The sequence below is a fragment of the Chrysochloris asiatica genome, unplaced genomic scaffold, assembly GCF_000296735.1.
Source record: "Chrysochloris asiatica unplaced genomic scaffold, ChrAsi1.0 scaffold00083, whole genome shotgun sequence".
Classification (NCBI taxonomy): Eukaryota; Metazoa; Chordata; class Mammalia; order Afrosoricida; family Chrysochloridae; genus Chrysochloris; species Chrysochloris asiatica.
The window spans coordinates 13,197,962-13,220,309 of NW_006408601.1; positions in this window are offsets into that span (position 1 = coordinate 13,197,962).

A 22,348-nucleotide genomic window follows, 5' to 3' on the forward strand; every position below is an offset into this window, starting at 1 on the left:
ATATCTATCTATATCTATCTAATCTATCTATCATCTATCTATCTATCTATCTATCTATCTATCTATCTATCTATCTATCTATATAAATATATATATATGCTGTTGTTACGTGTTATGGAGCCAGTTCTGACTCACAGTGACCCTGTATAGGTTTTCTGAGGAGCAACTTGTAGGTTTGAACCACTCACTTTGTAGTTAGCATTTCAGTATTTATCCCACAGCACACCACCAGGAGTCCATCTATATCTATCTACATGTTGTTTGTTGTTAAGTGCTGTCAAGTTGGCTCTGACTCATAGCAACCCTGTATAGAGTTTCCAAGTAGCAGTTGGTGAATTTAAACCACCGACCTTGTAGTTCAAACCAACCTTGCAGTTCAATACATTAGCCCACAGTGCCACACTAGGACTCCTATATCTATATACAAATACACACACATACACATATATATATGTGTGTATATATATGGAGTCCTAGTGTGGTGCCATTAGACAAGTACTAGACGGCAAACCACATGGTCAGCAGTTCAAGCCTACCAGTTGCTCTTTGAAAAGCCTATACAGAACTGACTTGATCGCGCTTAGCAACAACACCAACATATAGATGGATGCATATACATATGTATGTATGTATGTATGTATTTGTATAATATATATTTATATATTGAGTAGTATTTGCAAGTGTAGGATCATAGTGTATTGTATCTTCAATTTTATCAGACAATCAAATTGATTTTTAGATGTTTGTATACTGTAGGCCTTCCACATGTCATCAAAGCTTGATGTTAGCAGACTTTGCTGTTTTTGTGCATCTAGAAAATGTGAAATGCAATCATATTCTAACTGTACTGTGCATTTGCCTGATTACTCATGAAGATGGCCACATTTTCACATTTGTATTTTCCATTCAGTTAAGCATCTGCTTTTCTTTTCTTTTTTTTTTTTTTTTTACAGGTTTTCTAATGAGTTGTCTAATTCTTATTCTTTTATCATTAAATATAGTGCAAATAATTTTGCTATATTCACATATATTTTATAGTCTATGAATAGTGTTTGATGAATATAAGTTATTAATTTTGTGACAGATACATTTCTAAAAAATGTCTTTGTATTTTTTTTGACACTTTTGCTAATTTATGAAACCTTTTCATGGCCCATGAAAATACACTTTGATATTGACTTCTTATAAAATTCACATTTTAACCTTTCTGATTTAGTTTAAAAAATATCTTCTTGGAACTGATTTTCTTTGTGGCATCCAGTTCAGGCACAATTTCATTAAAAAACAAGAAAACAAAATCTGTAAGCACTATATCTTGTCCTGGGAGCATGGTGGATCTGTAGGATGAGCACTAGACTGCCAACCACGAGAATAGCGTTTCGAGCCCACCAGCAGCTCCACGCCCAATAGCCACTCTATGGAAGAAAGATGAGGCTTTCTGCTCCTGCAAGGATTTACAGCCTTGGAAACTCTACACAGAGTCCATGCGTTGAAACTGACTTCACGGCATGTAACAAATACAACAGCATCTCTTATCCTAGAATCATTTCTTTCTTCACTGACCTACAACACCAGCTTTGCCTTTCATCCACCCTGGTACTATTTACTGAGTGGTTAGTATGTACCTGACATCATCCTTGTGGGGAGAGGAATATAGAATAAGCAAAATAGATTTTTTTAAACCCCTACTCTAATAAGTAGGAGCTCTGGTAGCGTAGTGGTTACGAATCGGGCTGCGAACCTAAGGTCAGCGGTTCGAAACTACCAGCTGCTCCGCGGGAAAAAGATGAGGCTTTCTACTCCCGTAAAGATTTACACCCTCGGAAACCCTGTACAGTGTCGCTATGGGTCGGAACCGACTCGACGGAACTTAACAACAACAACAACTCTAATAAGTAGTGTGGTGCTGTGGGTTAATGTGCCAGACTGCAAAGCCGTTTGAACTGCAAGGTCAGCGGTTCAAGCTCACCAGCTGCTCTTCGGAAACCCTATTGTTGTTAAGTGCCGTCGAGTCAGTTCTGACCCATAGCGACCCTGCATAGGGTTTCCAAGGAAGCAATTGGTCAGCTTGAACAACTGAGCTTGTAGTTTAAACGGCTTTGCAGTCTGGCGCATTAATTTACAGCGCCACACCAGGAATTGGAAACTCTATACAGGGTCGCTATGCGTCGGAACCTACTCGACGGCACTTCACACACTCTAATGAAATTTTTCTTTCTTCTTTTTCTTTTAATGTGTGGGGTGGGAGAGGTGTAGATAGTAAATAGGAAAAAAAAAATCCCAAAGTAAAATTGACTACACGTCAAAATGCATAACATGTCAGTGCCATTACAAAGTAAATAAAAATAGAGAGGGGATAGGGAATATGGAATTGTGCTGCATTTTTTATAGGATTACTAGGATATCCCTGGCAAGTGCATGCATTTATAATAGCACAAAAGCCAAAACACAATATTGATTATATTTCATCTGAATTTAGAGAAATCTAAAGAACAGATTTTACACACTGCACACTAATGACTTAAGACTAGATGAGTTGTGGGGTGACATAAAAAATATCTAATATGTGGAAAGCAAAAGATAGGAAAGAAAGAAAAATACAAAATATATGTTCGAAGAGACTCTAAAACTTGCTCTTCAATGTAGAGTAGTGAAAACAAATGCAAGAAATAAAGAAGTAAAGGAGCTGAACAGAATATTTCAAAGGCCAGTTGGAGAAGACCAAGTTAAAGTAGTTATAATGAACTATGCAAAGACCTGGAATTAGAAAACCAAATGGAAAGAGCCCACTTAGCATTTCTCATGTTGAAAGAAATGAAAAAAAAAAAAAAATCCAAGCTTTGATTTGCAATATTAAAGGACTATGTGGGCAAAATATTGAACAATACAGGAACCATAAAAATAAGATGGAGGGAATATACAGAGTCACTGTACCAAAAAGAATAAGTCAACACAGTCCTGGTGTGGCACTGTGGGTTAATACATTGAACTTCAAGGTTGGTTTGAACCACAAGGTCACTGGCTCAAGCTCACCAGCTGCTCCTCAGAAACCCTATACAAGGTCACTATGGCTTGGAACTGACTCAACGGCACTTAACAACAGTCATTAATACCACATGCAAGTAAAAGTTTGCTGAAGATAATTAAAATGGTTATAGCTGTACATCAACAGGGAACTGCCAGAAATTCAAGCCAGATTTAAAAGAGGATATGAAATGAGGGACATCATTGCTGATGTCACATGGATCATAGCTGAAAGAACAGAATACCAGATAGATGTTTACTTGCGTTTGATTGACAATGTGAATCATAAACAACTATGGATAATATTGAGAAGACTGGAAATTCCAATACACTTAATTGTGCTCATGTTGAACCTGTACATAACCCAAGAGGCAGTTTGTTTGAATAGTGAAATGGGATATTAAATACTTTAAAATCAGAAATGGTGTATGTCAGGGATGTTTCCGTTCACATTACTTATTCATTATGTATGATGAACAAACAATTTGGAAAGCTGTACTATATATGAAGAAGAACGTGGCAACAGGATTAGAGGAAGGCTAATTAACAACCTGAACTATGCAGATGACCTTGCTTGCTGAAAATGAAACTTTAAGAACTTGCTGATGAAGATCGAAGCCTTCAGGATGGATTACAACTCAGTATAAAGAATACAAAAATCCTTACAACTGGATCGATTAACAATATCATATAAATGGAAAAAATATTGAAATTTTTAAGATTTTATTTTACTTGGATCTACAATCAATGTTCATGGAAGCTTCAGTCAAGCAATCAGATGAAGTACTGCATTGGGCATAACAGCTGCAAAAGAACTCTTTAAAGTGTTAAAGAGCAAAGAAGTCACTTTGAGGACTAAGGTATGCCTGACCTCAGTCATGGTGTTTTTATGCATGTGAACACTGAACAAATGAATAAGAAAGATGGGAAAATAATTTATGCATTTGAATTGTAGGTTGGCAAAGAATATTGAAAGAACATAGATTGCCTGAAGAACAAACAAATCTGTCTTGGAAGACCCACAGCAAGAATACCCATTAGAATTGATAATGGCAAGACTTTGTCTCATATTTTAGTGCAAGACCTCAGAAGAATTGATATATTTGAATTATGATGTTGACGAAGAATATTGAAAGTACCATGGACTACTAGAAGAACAAACAAACCTATCTTGTAAGCATGACCAAAAAGCTCCTTAGAAGTGAGGATGGTAAGACTTCATCTCTTGTACTTTGGACATATCAAGAGGGATCATTCCTTGCAAACAGGCATCATGCTTAGTAAAGTAGAAGGTCAGAGAAAAAGAGGATCAGAAGAATCAACAGAGTGATTTCAACAATTGACTTAAACACAACAGTTGTGAGGATGGCACAGGATCGGGCAGTGTTTTATTCATTCTGTTATGCATAGGGTAGCTCTGAATCGGAGCCAACTTTATGGTACCTACAACAACAAGAAAAAGCATTACTAAGAAAAAAAGATTTAAATAAAGACTTGAAAGACATAAGGTAACAAACCATGTGACTATCTAGAGAAGGTATATGTCAAATAAGGGAAGAACCATGTAAAAATCAAAAGATTGATGTGGAGTGTGGCTGGTGCATTCAAAGATCCATCTTACTTGAAGATGTGAGCAAGTAGAAGATAGAAGATAAATTCAGAGAAGAAACATGATATTGAATCTGTAGAATGGGAAGCCTTTGAATATGACATGATATGAATTCCATATTCAAAGGATCACCAGTTAGGATGAGCTATGTTGTATTTTAGTAATAAGAAAATTGCAAAATCTTAGTGACCTAACACCAGGAAGGTTTAATATTTGCCCAAATTACATATTCATTGTCAATCAGTTGGGGACTCTGCCCCACATTCTTCTCTCTCTGGACTGACAGAGCAGCAGGCATCTGAGATGTGGCTGGTCCTTGAAATAGTGAGACAAAGAACAACTGGTTAACATGTGGCAGCATTAAGAGCTGCCATCTATCCAGGAGTGCCTACGTCACTTCCATTCACATTTCACTGGCCAAAGTAAATAACCACATTCTGCTTCAATGATGGGAGACCTTGCCATCAACCCAAAAGAAAACTGACTGGATAGGGTGGCTAGCATTAAATCTACCGTAGTCACTCTAGCAGTTGTGTTGAAAGCAAACTGTAGTTTGGCGAGGGAGAACATTCTGTTAGAAGACAAAGGCTGAGAACAGGGAGGTAGCAGAGGATATGGTGAGAACTTGTTCAATTCTGGATACATTTTGAGTGTAAAGCCAAGAGGTTTTAGTAAATGAATTTCATGTGAGGTTTGATGAAAAAAGAAGAGGCAAGAATGACTCAGAGACTGGGCCTGAAGAGCTGGTACCATTTTCTGCAACAAATAGGCAACACATGAGGACAAGAAAGTTATTTTTTGTGTGGGAGGAATCACAAGTTCAGAAGTGGACTCTAGCTGTCCTCCTAACATTTTTGCTAAATTTATTAAATTTCTTATTTCTAAATATCTAGGACAGTTTCCAGAAGCCCCAGTAGTTCAGTGGTTAAGCGATTGGTAGCTAATCTAAAAGTCATCTAGTGAACCCACCAACTGCTCCAAGGGGAAAAAATATGGCAGTCTGCTTCGGTAAAGATCACAGCCCTAGAAACCCTATGGGACAGTTTTATTCTGTTCTATTGGGTTGCTATGAGTCAGGATTGACTCAGAGAGTTTCAGTATTTTGGTTTAGGACAATTTTAGCGTAGTGGTTATGAATCGGGCTGGGAACCACAAGGTCAGCAGTTCGAAACTACCAGCTGTTCCGCAGAAGAAAGATGAGGCTTTCTGCTCCCATAAAGATTTACAGCCTCGGAAACCCTGTACAGGGTCTCTATGAGTCGGAATTGACTCCACGGCACAGAACAACAACAACAATAATTGATCCTCAATCGATATGTAGGGTATGCATTTTAGGAGGGGGTTGATTATTGAGACAAGTACAGAAATTCTATAGTGCAGTTCTCTGTCAGCAGTGGTGATGTGAACGTTTGAAATGACTATTGGATCCAGAAGACCCAGTTTACTTAAACCCAGAGCTCAGGGAGCACTATCGTCCTCTTGTTGTTGTTCGTTTTCTTAGAGTTATATCATCAAGTCAGTTTCAAGTCATGTGTCTCAGAGTAGAACTGTCCTCCACAGAGTTTTCACGTTGGTAACTTTAGAAGCAGATCTTCTGAGGTGCCTTTGGGTAGGTTTGAACGGTCAACCTTTCACTTAGTAGTTGACACTTGTGCTATCCTGGGATTTCTGCTGCCTTTTAAATCCTTCCAATTACATATAAAGTTTCGTTGATGTGTGGATCTGCTATTGTGTTCCATTAGTAGTTTAGTTTATCTTTGTGTCAGTACCCCATTGACATAATTAGATGTATAACACAAGTAAGTTGTAATATTTAGAAGAGTAAATTTTTGAACTTTAACCCTATTCTTCTTCAGGAGTTAGTTATTTCTACTGTGCATTTCCACATTTAGGTTTATTCCTAAAAAAATTATGCATTTATTACTAATGTATGCTATAATTATTTTGGTAAATTATATTTTCTATATACATGTTACTCTTAAAGGAAAATGAAATCGTTATGTGGATGTATCTAGCCATTTTTATCATTTTGTTTTGGTTTTGTATTGTTGTTGTTTAAGTGCCATTGAGTATTGTGCTAACAATGCATTGTTGTTGTTGTTAAGTGCCATCGAGTCAGTACCAAATTATACTGAGCTTATTATGCACAGCAGAATGAAACACTGCCTGATCCTGGGCCAACCTCACTATTGTGGCCACGCTTGAGTCCATCAATGCTGTCACTTGGCCAATCCATCTTGTTGGGGGTCTTCCTCTCTTTCTCTGTCCCTCCACCAGGCAGTGTTTCATTCATTCTGTTGTACACAGGGTTCACTATGAGCAGGTACCCACTCAATGGCACCTAACAACAACAACAACAAAACAACAATAACATTATCACTTTCGTTGGTCGTGATCCCTTTTTCAGCTCTGACTTTCACGTGAAATCCAGCTGTATCTGCCTAAAGTATGCGGTGAACAAGTAGAGTTTATTGCCCTTCTTGAATCTAGGCTGGGCTTTTTCACTCTGTTTAATAAAGAATGCTAGGAATGATACTTACAAGGATTGGCGGCTCACTGGTGGAAATGTAGCCTTCTCTTGGGGTGAGCCAGATCCCATTTCCACCACCCATCTATCAATGGAAGCTTGCATGTTGCTATGACACTGAAAATATTTCACCATAGTTATCAGACTAAGAAGACTAGGCAGTTTTATAGACTTCCATTTTTATAGATTGAGAAAGTGAGGCACAGAGAAGCAAGGTAATTTCCCTCAGGTTACACAGTTTATAAACAGCAGAACACCACTCATCTGTCAGTTTGTCATAATGACTATGATTCTGGAAGCCATGACACCAATCGGATCACCATTTGTGGATCGGTTTCAGGAAGAAGGACCTGGCTGTTGGCTTCTTTAAAAAGCTGGTCATTGAAAACCTTATAAATAGCAGTGGAACACAGTTTAATATAGTATTGGAACTTGCTTCTCTCAGGTTGGAAAACACTTAAAAGAGGACTGGGGAAGAACTATCGCCTCAAAGTAGAGTTGACCTTACTAACAATGATGGAGTAAAGCTTTTGGGACCTTTAATTGCTGATGTGGCACAAGTCAAAATGAGAAGAGACAGCTACAAATACCCAATAGGAATCAGAACATGGAATGTATGAAGTATAACACTAGGAACATTGAAAGTTATTAAAAATGACATGGAATTCTTGAAGATAGATATCCTAGGTATTACTAAAACTGAAATAAACTGGTATGGGCCATTATGAATCAGACAATCATATGAGCTATTATGCTGGGAATGATAATTGAAAAAGAATGTCATCACATTCACTGTTGAAAAGAACATTTTAACATCTTATCTTGCAGTACAGTATCTACAATGTTCTAAGATCTATCTTGAAGTACAAAGCCTGAAGTACAAGACCTATAACAAAGACCAGGTAATATGACTATTATGAAATGTATACACCAAACACATGCCAAAAATGAAGAAACTGAAGATTTTTTTTTACTTACTTCTAGAGTCTGAAATGGATCAAATATACAAAAAAGATGCATTGGTAATTACTGGTGATTAGAATATGGAACTTGGAAACAAAGAAGGGTCAGTAGTTGTCCCGGTGATAGAAATAAGGCTGGAGATTACATGATAGAATTTTGCAAGACCTATGAACTGGTTACGAATAAGGCTGCAAACCTTAAGGTTAGCAGTTCGAAACTACCAGCTGCTCCGCGGGAAAAAGATGAGGCTTTCTGCTCCCGTAAAGCTTTACAGCCTCGGAAACCCTGTACAGGGTCACTATGGGTCAGAACCGATTCAATGGCACTTAACAACAACAACAACAACGTGACACTGAAGGAGTCCTGCTGTGGTGCTGGGGGATAAAGAACTGGACCAAAAGTTTGATTTGAACCACAAGGTTGGTGGTTCAAACTCACCAGCCACTCCTTAGAAACCCTATGCAGGGTCATGATGAGTTAGAACATACTTGATTGTACATAACAACAAAATGATACTGAATGGTTTAAAATTAGGAAACATGTGTGGTGCCTGGGTTGTAGTCTTTCATCATATTTTTCAATCTGTGGAGTCCTGGTGTGACACCAGAGGATAAGCACTCAACTTCAAGTTTGATTTAAACAGCAAGATTGATGGTTCAAACTCACCAGCTGCTCCTCACAAACCCTATTGTGGGTTGCTCTGAGTTGGAACCGACTTGACAGTGCTTGACAACAACAACACTATCATTCAATCTGTACACTGGGCAAAGAATATGAGGAACTAGATATTATGAAGAACATGGCATCAGGACTAGAAAGTCTCATTAACAATCTGCGATATGTTGATGATACAATCTTGTTTGCTGAAAGTAAGGAAAACTTAAAACACTGATGGAAATGAAATACCACAGCCTTTAGTATGGGTTGCATCTCAATGCATAATAAATGGAGAAAAGATAAAAGTAGTCAAAGATTTCATTTTGCTTGGATACCCTATCAACACTCATGGAAGCAGCAGTCAAGAAATCAAACAAGGTATTGCATTAGGCAAATCTGCCACACAAGATCTCTTTAAAGTGTTGAAGAGCAAAGACGTCAGTTTGAAGACTAAGGTACACTTGACCCAAGCCATGGTATTTTCAATAGCTTCATATGCATGTGAATGTTGGGTGGTGAATCAGGAAGACCGCAGAAGAATTGATGTATTTGAGTTATGGTATTGAAGACTGCTATAAGAACAAATATATCTTTATTGGAAGAAGTACAGCCAGAGTGCTCCTTAGAAGCCAGGATGTCCAGATTTCATCTCTCATACTTCAGACATATCATCAGGAGGGACCAGTCCCTGGAGAAGAAAATCATGATTGGTAGAATGGACAATCAGAGTAAAAGAGGAAGACTGCTGCAGAGAAAATAATTATTTCTTATGGCCCTTCTAGCCAGATTTCTCCATTTTGTGATATATTGTGAATTTTAGCCTCTATGGCTGTGATTATGGACCTATTTTGAAATGAGTTGCTAAGGAATAAAGATTAAGGAACTCTGGTAGCGTAGTGGTTATGAATCGGGCTGCGAACCTCAAGATCAGCAGTTGGAAACTACTAGCTGTTCGCGGGAGAAAGATGAGGCTTTCAGCTCCCGTAAAGCTTTACAGCCTCGGAAACCCTGTGCAGGGTCGCTATGAGTCGAAACCAACTCCATGGCACTTAACAACAACAACAACAAGGAATAAAGGTTATAGTAAATTTAAGTATTAAGAATGCCCTCACCTTATGGTCCTGTGGGTTAATGTGCTGGACTGCAAGTTCTGTCTGAACCACAAGGTTGACTGTTTAAGCTCACCAGAAACCCTATACAGGATCACTATGAGTCAGAACCAAGTGGATGACACTTAACAACAACAACACCTTAGTAGAGGGTTGGTTAAAGTCACCTCCCTTAGTTTTCCTTGAGGGCATGATTATACTCCAGTTTATCAGAATGCTTTGGAAAAGTTCGCTCGCTTACCTGGATATTGCGTCTGACTCGTTACATCTGACCTCCAGTTTGTAGGACTTTCTGCCCATCACCTGACCTGATTGACCAGTTTCCACAAACTTGTGCATCAACAGCCTGTAGTCAGACCTGTAGATTTGGGCTCCTTAGCTTCTGAGAGTACATAGATGAGAAGATTCCTCCAGACTGATCTCTGAACAGTGGATTTTGGACTCAGAAGCCTTCACAATTTCATGAACCATTTCTTTTGACAATTGTGAGTTTTGTGAGAAGCTGAAGTATGTTGCAGAACTGTTGAGGGAAGGGAAGAGTGCTGACTGATATCGAGGACAATAGAGGGCTATAACATGTCAGAAAAGTCCAACAGTTGGTATATCTTTAACCTCCAACTCCTAGGGACTAGCCTCATGTTGATTTTTTTAAATTTTATTTTAAGTTTTTATTGTGAATTATGTGTTATTTTAAATGGGTGAAAATTATCTTTACATTCATTCTATCGTATTTTGTTGCATTGCAATGATCACAATCCCCTGCATGCATCACGAAACAACCAAAGGGTACACCCCATATGCCTGCCCCCTGGCTGCCAGAACACAACCCCTCTCCCTCCCTAAGTCCAGAGTCCCCAGCGGCTCCTTCTGTCCACACCATCATCTCTGCGTCCATCCCTAGTGTCACTGCCTCTCCGGACAGAGTCTCACACTTCGCTTATCTCCCTTGATGGTTCCAAGGATCTCTGTTCCTGGACTGCAAAATCAGCTGCTCCCCTCCTTTTGTTACCAAGTATTTATATATACCTTTCTAACACTCACTGTCAGACCTGATAACAATCATTCCCTATTGAACCACATGAGTCTTATTCCCCTTACCTTTTATCAACCCCATCCAGACAGGTTGGAAACAATTCCTCTGGATCCTCTGGAGCTAGGTTCCCTCTTGAACACTTGTAAGCCAGTCACTTCTTGCCTCTGTATTCCCCCCATTTTGGATAGCCAATGTGTAAGTTCCCCTCCCTGTTAACCCTGTGTATGAAGGGGGTGAGAATGATCCTCACTGTAGAGATTTGTCCACTCCTTTGTCATACTGCATCCACAAGCATAGGTCAAGTGCATCTCCTTATAGTGGGTTACTCCTTTTTTTCCCCTCTCTTCTTTCTTTCTCTAGTCATGTTCTGATCATCCAGCCATTGATGCCAGGCCAAATGGGTACTATCTGCAAGTGTGTGTTTTCTTGTGCATGCATCCCCCCTCACTTTATATCAGCTGGATGGTTCATACTCCGTTCTAGTCCTCTGGGGCTATGCCCTTGCCCCTGGGCCCAGGAGTCCCCAGGTCTCATCATACTACTGGTTAATCAGGTCTCAATCCAGGTTAACAGGAGTCTATTGAATGGTTGGATTTAGTTCACAACTTCATTGCTGTTTTTTCCCCACTTCCCATTATTGGTGACCATTGTGGTCAGCAGCAGGACAATATGACTGCTAATGTATTCCATTTGAGTTCCAGTCTTGGGAAGGGGTTTGCCTTGAGGGGACCTGACCACTTGCCTTGATGGCTCCCTGGGGAACAACTTGCTTGTTCTTGTAGTAGTCAACTGGAGTGCTATTATTGTTGTTGTTGTTTTATCCTTGCTGGTCTTTCTTTCAAGAAATATCTTCTGTTCTTCTAGCTGCTCCAGACTGATCTGCTTATCCTTTCACTGGGAATGTCCCACCTCAGAAGATTATGGATGATGATCAGGATTCCACCTATGGTCTTGTGCAATGCAAAGGCTTTGCAGGAAGCCTCCTTCACTGGGGCAAGTTATAGCCCCATTTTATTTATTCCAAACAGTTATAGGCTGAAGACAGACTTGCATGCTTTCTTTAGTGATGTTTCTGGCTATTCCTGTCTCTCCCCTTCAAGTGCCTATTTTACAGTAATAGGCAAGGGAAACTAAGCTTAAACAGACAGCCAAGCATCTTAACATCATTTCCCCACTTTTACCCATTCAGACCATGCCTCAATCTTTGTATCCATGAGTCCTGTTGTTCCACATCTGTGCTTAGATCATTATTCACCTCTGTCCTATTTAGCCTATGTAAACCTTCCTAGCTATTCTACCATCCACGTTATTTTTCCTTTCCCCTTCCCCTTCTAATGTATGCCCACCTCTCAGCATCCAAACTATCCTGGGTCTATTCCATACCCTGTGTTCCACTATCCTGTACCTATTCCCTACCTTGTGCTCCACTTTCCCCTCCCTCCCCCTCCCTCCACCCCATACACTCTGGTAGCCAAAATAATAATAATAAAATAAAATAAAAGATAAAAGTTTGGGTCCCCCCCCCCTTTTAGTGTGGGTGCTTTTGCTTAATCTTTTACAATAATTGTTCTATGCTGTATTTCTCCTTTTGTGACTGACTAATTTCACTCAGCATAATGTCCTCAAGGTTCATCCATGTTATGCAATGGCTTGCTGCTTCCTTGTTATTCTTCAAGGTAGCGTAGTTTTCCATTGTGTGTATGTACCAGTTTGTTTATCCATTCTTGCATAGATGGGCACTTAGACTGTCTCCATCTTTTTGCTATTGTAAATAGTGCTTCTATGAACATTGGTGTGCATATATCTACTCACATTATGGCTCATATTTCTTGTGGATAAATACTAAGTAGAGGAATTGCTGGATCATAAGGTATTTCTATTTCCAACCTTCTGAAGAAGCACCATATTATTTTCTAGAGTGGTTGGACAATTTTGCAATCCCACCAGAAACGTAGGAGGGTCCCAGTCTCTCCACATCCTCACCAACACTTATTGTCCTACTTTTTTGATCTTTGTTGTTATTGCTGGTTTGAGATGATAGCTCATTGTTGTTTTTATTTGCATCTCTCTAATGGCTAGTGATCATGAACATTTCTTCATATGTTTGTTGGCTGCCCGGATCGCCTCCTTGGTGAACTGTCAATTCATGTCTTGTGCCCATTTTATAATTGGGTTATTTGTTCTTTTCTTGTAGAGGTGTTGTAGATTCCTATATATTTTAGAAATTAGTCCCTTGTCTGATGTGTTGTTGCAAAATATTTTTTCCCATTCTGTGGGTGCCCTTTTTAGTTTTTTGATGCACATAAGTTTTTAATTTTTAATATATCTCATTGATCTATTTTGTCTATTTTTGCTTGGGTAAGTTTCAAAATGTTTGGTAGTCTGTGTATGCCCTGTATTAGAGCTCTCACATTTTCCCCTATTTTTCATTGATGGCCTTTGTAATTCTGGGATTCACATTTAGGTCTTAATCATGCTGAGTTGGTTTTTGTATGAGGCCTGAGGTGAAGGTCTTGTTTCTGTGTTTTGCATATCACTTTCCAATTCTGCCAGCACCATCTGTTGAAGAGATCATCTCCTCACCATGCAATATACTTAGGTACTTTGTCAAAAATCAGTTGGCTGTATGTGGATGGGTTAATTTCTGGATTCTCAATTCTGTTCCATTGATCAATGTATCTTTCATTATACCAGTACCAGGCTGTTTTGACAACTGTAACCTTGTAGAAAAAATTGAAATTAGGGAGTGGGAGGCTTCCCATCCTGTTCTTCTTCTTAAGCATTGCTTTGCTTATCCTTGGTCTCTTTCTTTCCATGCAAAATTTGTAATTGTTTTTTCCATCTCTTTGAAGAATGTCATTGGAATCTGGATTGGGATTGCATTATACGTGTAAATTGCTTTGGGCAGTATTGACATTTTCACAATATTAAGTCTTTCTATCCAGAAGCATAGTATAGTCTTCCATTTTTATAGTCTCTTTGGTTTCTAGTTGCTGGAGATGCTGTGTTAATGTGTTAATTTTGGTTCTTTCTTCTTTTTGGATGTGCGCATTTATTGCAATAAATTGTCCTCTCAGGATCGCTTTTGCTGTATCCCAAAGATTTTGCTATATTGTGTTTTCGTTCTCCTTTGTTTATAGGAACTTTCTGAATTGACGTTTAATTTATTCTATTATCCAGTTGCTCTTCAGCAGCGTGTTATTCAGTTTCCATGTATTAAACATATTTCCTTGGTCTTCTTATTATTGATATCTAATTTGATAGCATTGTGATCTGAAAAGACACTTTGTAGTATTTTGATGTTTGTTAAGTTATGGAGGCTTGCTTTGTGACCTAACACATGGTCCATGTGCACTGGAAAAGGATGTATATTGCGCTGTTGTTGGGTTGAATGCTCTGTACATGTCTATGAGGTCAATTTAGTTGATTTTGCTGTTTAGTTCCTCTGTAGCTTTGTTGAGTTTCTTTCTGGTTGTACTATCCCTTTTCAAAAGGGAGTGTTAAAATCCCCCATTATAATTGTAGATTTATCTATATCTTTCTTCAATTCTAGTAAGGTTTGCTTTATATATCTTGGTGCTCTTTCATTTGGAGTGTAGATGTTAACTATGGTTATGTCATCTTGCTCATTGACCCTTTGATCATGAGATAGTGTCCTTCTTTATCTCTTATGGAGGTTTTTGACTTAAAGTTTATTTTATCAGAGATTAGTATTGCCACTCCTGTTTGTTTTCCATTGCTGTTAGCTAGGCATATTTCTTTCCATCCTTTTACTTTTAGTCTGTTTTTGATTTTGTGTGTAAGGTGTGTTTCTAGCAGGCAGCATATTGAAGGGTTTTGTTTTCTTATCCATTAAGCCACTGTCTCTTCACTTGTGCATTTAATCCACTGACATTCAGGGTAATTATCAATAGGTATGGATTAACTACTATCATTATGTTAATTTTTGTGGTGCTGTTTGTTCATTTGTTCTGCATGCCTTCTTGTGCTGAATTTGTGGTTTTTATGCTATTTCTTGTCGGTTTCTTCTTTGTTTTAATGTTTCCTTGCTCTGCTTGGATCTTGATTTTCATGGTAAATTGTGAAGTAGTAATTTTCTTGGGGTTACCTTATAGTTTATTAAGTTTTCCCTGCATTTAAAATAGTCTTATTGTATCCTGCCATCTACAATACCTCCTCATCAGCTGGATTTCTGTTCCTATATTTTCCCCTTCTTTGACATTGTTATTATTTTGATCTTTGGTTGGCCTCATAGGTCCTCTGAATTCATTGTTGTAATTTTGTTCTGTTGTGAACTCTGCTATCCATCTACGGAATTCCAGGTGGTGTTCCAGATCTGTCAATCTCTGGTTGTTGTTTCTTCTTGCTGGTTTTCATTCCAAAGAACTCCCTTTAGGATGTTTTGAAGCACTGGATTGACTTTAACAAAATCTCTTAGCTTCTGGTTATCCTGGAATGTTTTGTTTGCACCATTGCATTTAATTGACAGTTTTACTGCTTGATGATTCTTGGTTGGCAGTGTTTTTTTGTTTGTTTGTTTGTTTTAGGGTTTTATTTATGTCTCCCTATTGCCTTCTTGCCTGCATGGTTTCTGCTGAGAAGTCAGATCTTAATCTGATTTGCTTACCTTTGTAGGTAACACTTCTCTTCCCTGGCTGCTTTTAGGAATCTCTCCTTGTCTTTAATTTTGGAGAGCTTGATTATGATATGTCTCGGTGATTTTCTTTTGGGGTCTATCCATCCTGGGATTCTTTCAGCTTCTTGACTGTTTATCTTCTTGTCCTTCAAGATGTTAGGAAAAATTTTTTTCCAGAAGCTCTTCAACTATCTCTTCTGTGGACTTCTGTGATTTTTCCTGTTCTGGAATGCCAATAATTATTAAGTTATCCCTCTTCATGTTATCCAACAGGAATCTAAGACTCTCTTCAGATATTTTTATTCTTGTTTTTGCTTTTTCTTCTATCTTATCAGTATTGAGAGATTTGTTTTCCAGCTCGCTGGTTCTGGCTTCCATCTCTTCCATTCTGCTCCTTTGCCCTTTCAGTATATTGTCTATTTCTGATATTTTATTATTAATCATCTGGACCTCTTTTTGCAGGTTTTTGGATCATTTCCAGTGTTGTATCTATCTTGTTGGAATGCTCCTGTAGCACTTTCCTGACTTCTTCCTTATTTTCTTCCACCTCTTTTTGGAGCATTTGAATTTGTTTCCATATTATTTTTCTGAATTCCTTCTTAGGCAGATCCAGAGCCTGGTCTTCTACTGAAAAGTCTGTGTCTGCTTCTGGCTCATTTGTCTCAGTTACTTTTTTCTGTTTTTGGACATGTGTTGAGATCTTTAATTATGTTTTCTTGGACATTTTCAGCAGTTATATGAGTTTTTAATGCTTAAATGGATGTATGTTGCTTTGTTGTTAAGCTTGCTGAGCATCTCCTGGTGGATATGATCTGGAGATAGGCTTCCCTTCTCAAGTGTGATGCTAGCAGCTGGTTTTGGCTCTTGTCCAGATGGTGGGGTATTACAGGGTATGCTTGTAGCTTGGCTATGTGGGCACAGTGGCTGTCTCTTCTTGTGTAAGTTAGGGGGAGAAAGCTCCAACCCCTATGAAAAAAGTGAGGCCAAAGAACCAAAGACAAAAACAATATAAAAGCAGAGCAAAAACCACCAATCAAAAACAAAAATAAAATTGTGATTGTGACTATTCACTGGCCTTTGCTGTGCAGGCAGGAATAAAGGGTCTCGCCTATGTAAAGTTTGGGGCTGGTTCCCAGGGTCAGAACGTAATAAGAAGCAGCTAGCAGGTTTCCTCTCTGTGCCGTTAGGAAACTGTGGGTGCAATGCTGGACCCTTTTGGGGGTGTGCTCCCACCACCTGAATGCATCTGGGCTGTGCAGTGAAGGCACGATTAGGGTGGAGAGGTACGTGAAAGATGAATAGTGAAAGATGAAAAATCGGTCACAACTCTCCCTCCAGATGTACAGCTCTGCGGCTTCTAGTGCTGGGTCACTGCCTCCTCTTGGCTGTGGCCCCACCCTCCGGACTGAGGACTTCTGGCTGCTGGCCGCCTCAGCTGGATAGATTTAGAAATCACCGTATTTTGATTCCACAGGCAGATTTCTTTTCAGTGGGCATGGGAAACTGGCATCCGGAACCTTAAACAAGATCCAAAGCTCCACAGTTTTTCTGCAGAGCACTCTTTCTCTGGTTTTTTTTTTTTTTTTGTGTGTGTGGGGGGGGGGGGGGGGGGGGGGGGGGTTGGCAGAGGATTTTTCACTGTCTGTCTCTGCTTTCCCCACCCCCAAACTGGAAGTCCTCCTTATGTTGATTTTTATAAAAGAAATTATCCATTCAACCCCCAATGAGATGGATTGGCATAATGACAGCAACAATGAGCTCAAGATCAACAATGATTGTGAGCATTGTGCAGGACTGGTCAAAGTTTCTTTCTGTTGTTCATAAGGTTGCTATGATTCAGAACTGACTCAACAGAATATAACAACAGCAAAACCTATCCATTGGAAATGCCTTTTTTCTTTTCAGTATTGTTGTTAAGTATCAGTGAGTCGGTTCTGATTCACATAAAAGGTGACTTTGCCAGATGGAATACACAAATATCAAATCAACCACATCTGTGAAAACACATCATGCAGAAGTTCACTATCATCAGTCAGTGTAAGGCCAAGGGTCTCATATGATATAGATTATCAATTATTCGTATTCAAGTCCCAGTCAAAGGTGAAGAAAATTAAAGCAACTCCATAAGAGGCAAAATATGATCTTAAATATATACCACCAGAATTTGGTGATATCTTAATATAGATTTGATGCATTGAACACTACTGACCAAGGAACAGAAGAGTTGTAGAATGACATTAAGAACATCATACATGAAGAAGGCAGAAGGTCATTAAATAGACAACAAAAAAGGAGATGGATATCAGAAAAGATTGTGAAACTTGCTCTTAAATACTCAGTAGCTAAAGCAAATGGAAGAAATAATGAAGTAAAATGCTGAACATAAGATTTCAAAGGGTGGCTTGTTAAGATAAAGGATTATAGTGAAATGTGTAAAGACCTGGACTTAGAAAACCAAAAGAAAAGAACACACTTAGCATTTCTCAAGGTGAAAGAACTGAAGAAAAAAATTGAGCCTTTAGTTGCAATATTGACTCTATGGATTCCTGGTGTGGCACTAGAGGATCAGCACTAGACTTTGAACCACAAGGTTGGCAGTTAAAACCCACCAGCTGCTCCTTGGAAACCCAGTATAGGGTTTCTATGAGTTTGAACCAACTTGATGGCACTTAACTACATGGGCAAAATATTGAGTGATGCAGGAAGCATAAAAATCAGATGGAAGGAATACACAGTAACTGTATCAGATAGAATTGGCCAATGTTTAACCATTTCAGAAGGTAGCATATGGTCAAGATATGATAGAATTGAAGGAAGAAATCCAAGTTGCATTGAAGGCAATGGCAAAAAAGAAGTCTCCATGAATTGACGGAATACCAATTGAAATGTTTTACCAAACTGATACAATGCTGGAAGCAAAATATTTCCAAATTGCTAGTCTATGCCAAGCAATTTGGAAAACAGCTGCATGACCAATCAATTGGATGAGATCCATATTAGTGTCCATTTCAAAGAAAGGTGATTCAACAGAAAGAAGTCATTGAACAGTATCATTAACATTGCATGGAAATAAAATTATGCTGAAGATAGTTCAAAATTGATTGCAATAGTACATTGATAGAGATGACTGCCAGAAATTCAAATCAAATTCCAAAGAGAATCGAAGGTAGTGATATCACTCTTAGTGATATCAGATGAATCTTTGCTGAAAGCAATTAATTTTAGAAAGATGTTTACTTGTGTTTTATAGACTATAAAAAATCATTCAATTGTGTGAATCATAGTAACTTATGGATAACACTAGAGAGAATGGGAATTCCAGAGCATTTAATTGTGCTCATTCAGAACCTGTACATATAGGACATGATGCAGTAGTATGAAAAGAAGAAAAAAAATACCACATGGTTATCAACAGGAAAGGTGTACATCAGGGCTGTATCTTTTCACCATACTTTTAAAATCTCTATGCTGAGCAAATAATCTGAGGATCTAGACTATAAAAAGATTAGACATCAGGACTAAAAGGAGACTCATTAACAACATAGCAATATGCACATGACACAACTATGCTTGATGAAAGTAAAGAGAACTTGAAGCACTTAACTGATGAAGATTTCACCTCAACGTTAAAGCAGAAATCCTCACAACTGGACCAAAAAACAACATCATGATAAATGGAGGAAAGACTGAAATCACCAAGAATTTCATTTTACTTGGATTCTTAATCAATGCATGTGGAAGCAGTAGTCAAGAAATCAAGTGACCTATTGTATTGAGCAAATCTTTTGCAAATTATATCTTTAAAATTTTAAAACAACAACAAACCCCCAAAGTGTGTCACTTTGAGGACTAAGATATGCCTGACCCAAGCTATGGTATTTTCAATCACCTCATATGTTTGTGAAGGTTTGATAATGTATAAGGAAGATGGAAGAATAATTTATTCCTTTGAGTTATGGTGTTGGTGAAAAATATTGGCCCTATCATAGACTTCCAGGACAATGAACAAATCAGTCTTGGAAGAAGTATAGCTGGAAAATGTTTAAAACTGAGACTACCAAGACTTGGTCTCACATACTTTTGCCATGTTATCAGGAGGAACCAGTCCCTGGAGAAGGACATCATGTTTACTAAGTGGAGGATCAGTTAAAAAGAGGAAGATGTTCAAGAAGATGGCTTGACACAACGGCTGCACCAATGGGTTTAAACATAGCAGTGGTTGTGGGGATGGTGTAGGAACAGGCAGTATTTTACTTTGTTGTATGGATAGTATGAGTCAGAACTGAGTCAACAGCACCTAACAACAATGAACAAGAGGATCTGAATCTGAACCCAGGAAATTTGGCATTGTAACTCTTCACTATTCATCAGAGCCTGAAGACTCAGAGAAGATTTCTAGCAAAATACCCCAATCAGTCTTATAAATCAGTGCCATCAGCCTAATTGCCATGAAGACATCACCAAGTCCTCTTAGTTTCCTTGTTGCAAAGTTGCACTTCAAAAGGTTATACCTAGAGCATGATTTAATTTATAATTTTTTTACAATAGAAACTCTAATTCTTCATCATTTCTTTTTTATTTCTGTACAATTATAGACTTGCTGGAAGTTGTAGAAATATATTCAGAGGCTTGGTGGACTTTTCAAGCAGTTTCTCAATGGTAGCATCATACACAATGTTAGTACATTATCACATCAGATCAATGATATTGGTAGTGTTGTTGTGAGCTGCCTAGCTGGATCTGACTCATAGTGACCCTCTATGAGTCAGGGTTTCTAACGCTTCAAATCTTTGTGGCATCGGAAAGCCTCATCTTTCTCCCATTGAGTGACTGGTGGGCTTGAATCACCAACCTCATGATTTGTAGTCCAGTGTTTATCCTATAGAGCCACCATGTTCCCATTGGTATAATAGACCTTATTCATATTCCAGGTTTACATTCATTCACTTGTTTGTATATATGTTGTTGTTAAATGCTGTTGAGCTGGTTCTGACATACAGGAACTCTGAATATGGTTTCCGAGGAGCAGCTGGTAAGTTTGAGCCGCTTACCTTGCTGTTCAAATGACCTTTCAGTGCAGTGTTTATCCCACAGGGCCACACCAGGACTCCACATCATGGATCAATGAATATTTTTCATATACATGGATTCATGTAACTACTATTATCATAATCAAGATACAAAACTATTTAATCACCACAAATCTATCTCATACAATCTCTTTATTGTCACAACTATATAATTCTTAGACTCCCAGTATGGTGCTGTAGGATCAGCACTGGATTGCGAATCACAGGTCATCAGTTCAAACCCACCAGCTACTCCTTGAAAACCCTATACAGGGTTACTATGAGTCAGAACCAACTCCACGACAGTACTTAACAACAAAATATCCTTCTATGTACCAGGTTAGGTCCTTGGGTAGAGCAAATAGTTTGCATTTGACAACTAACCTTGTTAGGATAAGGAAAGAGGAGAACATTTTCTGAGGAAAATTACTGGTGGCAGCAGAAAATAACACTGGGAAAAGATCAGTAGAGCTATAACCAACTCTCCAAATACAAAAGATAGGGGCAGGATATAAACAAGATAAAAATACAACAACAACTTGTGAACCCTCCCCTTTCTATTCAGCTGCCCAGAGGGAGTTTTTAACCTTCCCTTTAACCAGTTTTCAATGCCCTGTGTTTAAATGACTTCCCAGTCTTCTGTAGCTGGACCCAGTATCAGTTTGTTGGTGACTCTGACAGGACACTTGGGGATATGTCTTTGGAGAACCCAGATGGGATTGGGCCAGGTGCCAGTGAGCAATTAATAAGCAGCCACTAATAAGCAGGCAATAGTAAGGGCTTTTGTTTTGATTGCCAGCTATTGGACAGGCTGCTCCCTGTCCAGGCATGCCCCAAGGACCTTTATTTTCTATGGACACGAATTTTTCATCTTTTACCTGCCACCACATTCTTTTCACCTTGCCCCGTAATCTTATGAGTCATTGTTGTCTTAGGACATTTTAGACCTGTATGTCTCTCCCCTGATATCTGATATTGGAACTTCCTATGCACTTCTTCCCTATGTTCTCCTTTGCCTTTAAAGTTTCTATCAGGAGTTCCAGTTCCTTGAGCTGGTAAATTGGAAGATCGTGTTGCTTCATGGGAGTCCTGGTGTGGCTCTGTGTGTTAATGTGCTGGACTGTTGCTTTGAACCGCAAGGTCGATGGTTCATGCTCACCAGCTGCTACTTGGAAACTCAATACAGGGTTACTATGGGTTGGAATCAACTCGATATCACCTAACAACAATGGGGGTTTAAAGTCCCCAAGCCTTGGTTTTCATAGTGATTCCAGCAAACTTTGAACTCTTCCTGCTTGTTAAGAAATCTTAGGCCCTGATACTAAAAGTTTTTGTCTTCCACACTCAAGTATGTGACAACACTGAACATCACTCTGATCCCTAATAATTCTTTCTTCCCTGAGTTAAACAGACAGACTTTAAAAGATTTATTTTTCTGTCCTGTAAATATCTTCGTGGGCCCACTGTGGGATGCCATTTAACTCTTAAACTGTCATCTTGTTCTCTGTGTTGGATAGGCACTGTGGATTGGACCGTCTCTGCCCCTCAGATACCTTTGACCCTTAGTAGAGTTCAAAAGGAGCTCTGGTAGCATAGTGTTTATAAATCGGGCTGTGAACCTCAGGGTCAGCAGTTAGACACTAGCAGCTGTTCCTTGGGAGAAAGGTGAGATATTTCTGCTCCCGTAAAGATTTACAGCCTCAGAAACCCTGTACAGGGTC